Source organism: Rhyacophila brunnea, unplaced genomic scaffold (assembly GCF_057557595.1).
Source record: "Rhyacophila brunnea isolate RB1 unplaced genomic scaffold, BYU_Rbru_1.0 scaffold_41, whole genome shotgun sequence".
Classification (NCBI taxonomy): domain Eukaryota; kingdom Metazoa; phylum Arthropoda; class Insecta; order Trichoptera; family Rhyacophilidae; genus Rhyacophila; species Rhyacophila brunnea.
In genome coordinates this window covers 963,025-966,254 of record NW_028233078.1, presented here as the reverse complement: position 1 = coordinate 966,254, position 3,230 = coordinate 963,025, and the positions used below count along the sequence as shown (strand labels likewise).

The window sequence follows — 3,230 nt, the reverse complement described above, 5'->3', positions numbered from 1 at the left end:
TATTGTTTCAAGGTTTTCTGAATCCCAAGATAACATCTTATAAATACATTTAAATAATATTAAAATTTTTTATAAGGTTTTTTATTTATGAGTTAAAATTATTTTTATCAATTTAGACTTAGTCAGCCCATTGGGAATACTGCACAACTCTTTGATGCATCTTTTGACACCTTCCCCTGATCTATCTTCATCAACTACTCTTCTTCTCTCAAATGGGATAAGTTCAAGTGTCTTGCGGTGTGTGAGAGCTTACATGTATGCTTTTACTTCGTCCGGGATTTTTTACTCCTTAACATATTTTTTATGAATTTTGTGACCACCCTGTCCCAAGTCATTACATATGGTATTATTCTTGTTTTACATTTGTAAATTAAACCAATTTCATTTTCTAAGATGTCATACTTCCTATGTTTTAATTCTCAACTTCAGTTTAAAATTTTAAAAAGATTTGGTTTGATGTAAAAAAATTATAGGTACCGTTTTTATTTGTTAATGCATAAAATGATTCCATTTGATATATCGTATGATAAATGTATATTTTTGAATAAACAAAGTAATTAATTTATAATTCTACCTTAAATTGTTAAAAAAAAATATATATAATTATTTCGATATTTTACCGATTTATGGATTATAAAATCTTTTATTATTTAGATAATAAATAAAACATTAGTGATCATAATTAATATAATCCTTTTGTGTTATAAAGTGTATCCAATTATTCAAACTTTAAATAAAAATTTTAATTAGGTCAATATGGTAAAAATTGTAAATTCAAGTTTAGATATATTATCTGTCATTAATTCCTATTTAATTACAGGGTGCGTTTAATTAGTCTGATAAAGGGTCAATAAATCACAAAACCCAACAAATATTCACACCTTCAACATCACAATGAAAGTCGGAATAAATGGATTTGGTAGAATAGGAAAAACTGTGTACAGAATACTTCTTGATAGTAAAATTGAAGTCTCTCAAATAAATGATCCTTTATTAACACCTGAATACCTTGCCTATACTTTAAAATATGACTCTACATTCGGACCACTAAGAAAAGAGATTAAGATCGATGGAAATAATATGATTTGTGATGGAATCGAATCGGAACTTTTTTCTTATCGCAATCCCGAAGAAATTCCATGGAAAGTTGATGTTGTGATTGAAGCGAGTGGTTTATTTACTACAAAAGAGAAATGTGAAAAGCACAAATGTGAGAAAGTGTGTATTACTGCACCTTCTAAAGATGCTCCGATGTATGTATATGGTGTTAATCAGCATGAATACAAAGGCGAAAAGATATTTAGTATTTCTAGTTGTACTACTAATTGTCTTGCACCAGTTGCAAAAGTAATACATGAAGCTTTTGGAATTGAAGAAGGGTTTTTGACAACAGTTCATGCTTGTACGGCAACACAGAAAACTGTAGATTCAGCGTCTTTTAAAGATTGGAGGAGTGGAAGAAGTGCACTTCAGAATATTATTCCAGCAAGTACGGGTGCTGCTGAGGCAGTTTCTCATGTCATTCCTGCACTAAAAGGGAAACTCACGGGAATGGCGTTAAGAGTTCCTGTTGCAAATGTAAGTGTTGTTGATTTTACCTTTCGAACTAAAAATAAAACCAGTATTTCGGAAATTACAGAAAAAATGAAATTAGCAGCTGAAGGAAACTTTAAAAACATAATCTATGTAACTGAAGATTTGGTTGTGAGTTCAGATTTTAATGGTAATCCTCATAGCTCTATTTTTGACGCAAAAGCTTCAATTCAACTAAATGAAAATTTTTTTAAAGTAATAATCTGGTATGATAATGAATATGCATATTCTAAAAGAGTTGTGGACTGTATATCTTCTTTTATCAATAAATGAACTTGTACTAAATTTTAATAACTAAAGATTATATACGAAAATTTTAATTTATGATATCAAAATTTGTTTATAATTTAATATTTACATTACTAGGAGTCTTTTTCGGGCAGGTTATTTTTTTGGTATTTATTTATCGATGAATTCGATTTTTGGCCATTTAAATTAATTCAAGCAAAATCTTCTATTCCTTTGTTGACAGACTTGTTCAATGCTTCTTTCAGCCTCCTTATCTTTACAATCTTCCTCAATGTATCTTCTTTTTCTTTCAATGGTTATTAGTCCAGTATTCTCCTTGATTCTATCATTTATATGTATCTTCTGCTTCATTAGCCATTACAACTCTTTAATATACGCTACATGGTTATTTGTGACCACACTATCCCATGTTATAACTTGTGGTACTATCCATGTTCAGCATTTATAAATATGAGAGAATTCATTTGTCGGTAAATTATATTTTTATAGCTTCTAATTTTCAGCATTAGTCAGGCTTTTGATACTAGTTATTCCTGTTTATATTAATCTAATCAAGTTATTCTTTTTATTATTTACAAAAATATCTGTATGTTCCCTTATAAATTTATATATATTTATATTCTAGTTTCTAATATTATCCCTGCTAGTTATTTTTATATAAATTTCTTGAACTTCATTTTATAGTAAATTTAATTGCCTATTATAATAAATTTTATATTGAGATACTTTGGTTGACTTTTCTTGTATTAAACGAAATATCATTTAATAAGCCAAATTAAACAATATATAAAAACCAAATTTTGTTAAAAAAAAGTTATATGGGTAAGTTAATAAATAATTTGATCAGAGTTATTTCTTTAGCTTAGACTGATAAGTATATGCTTTACAATATTTTCCGAATGCTTAATTTGATGTAAATACCTCACAATTCAACTTATTCAAATGAATTAAAAAAAATATACAAAAAATTATTGCATTCTAAAATCATATATGTAACTTTTTTTTACACGGCACTAATTTTTTCGTTTTTATATGCAATTTTTTTTACCCTGATATCACAAGTATTTTTTATACTCATTATGGAAAAATGATTAAATGCCACTTTATCAATTTTTTTTTGATAATAGGGTTATAAGATGTTTAAAACAATTATTTTAGAGATATGTGTTTTTATATCAAGATTTTCAAAAATGAAATAAGACTTCTTTCACCATGTATGAAATATCAAATATCAAATTTCTTAAATAAAACATATTTTGATCAGTTTCACAAATCTTTGTATTATATCATGGGAATAGTTGCAAATTTAATGAAGAAAATCCTTTTTTTGGACTATTCAACCCTTACATAATGCAACAGACAAGAATGTCATTGTTATTGATGACTAT

At 27.0% G+C, this 3,230-nt stretch overlaps 1 pseudogene; it reads left to right on the top strand.

Annotated features, from left to right (window-relative positions):
• The first annotated feature begins 894 nt into the window (after window positions 1–894).
• On the top strand, window positions 895–1,866 carry LOC147066670 (uncharacterized; annotated as a pseudogene).
• The last annotated feature ends 1,364 nt before the right edge of the window (window positions 1,867–3,230 follow it).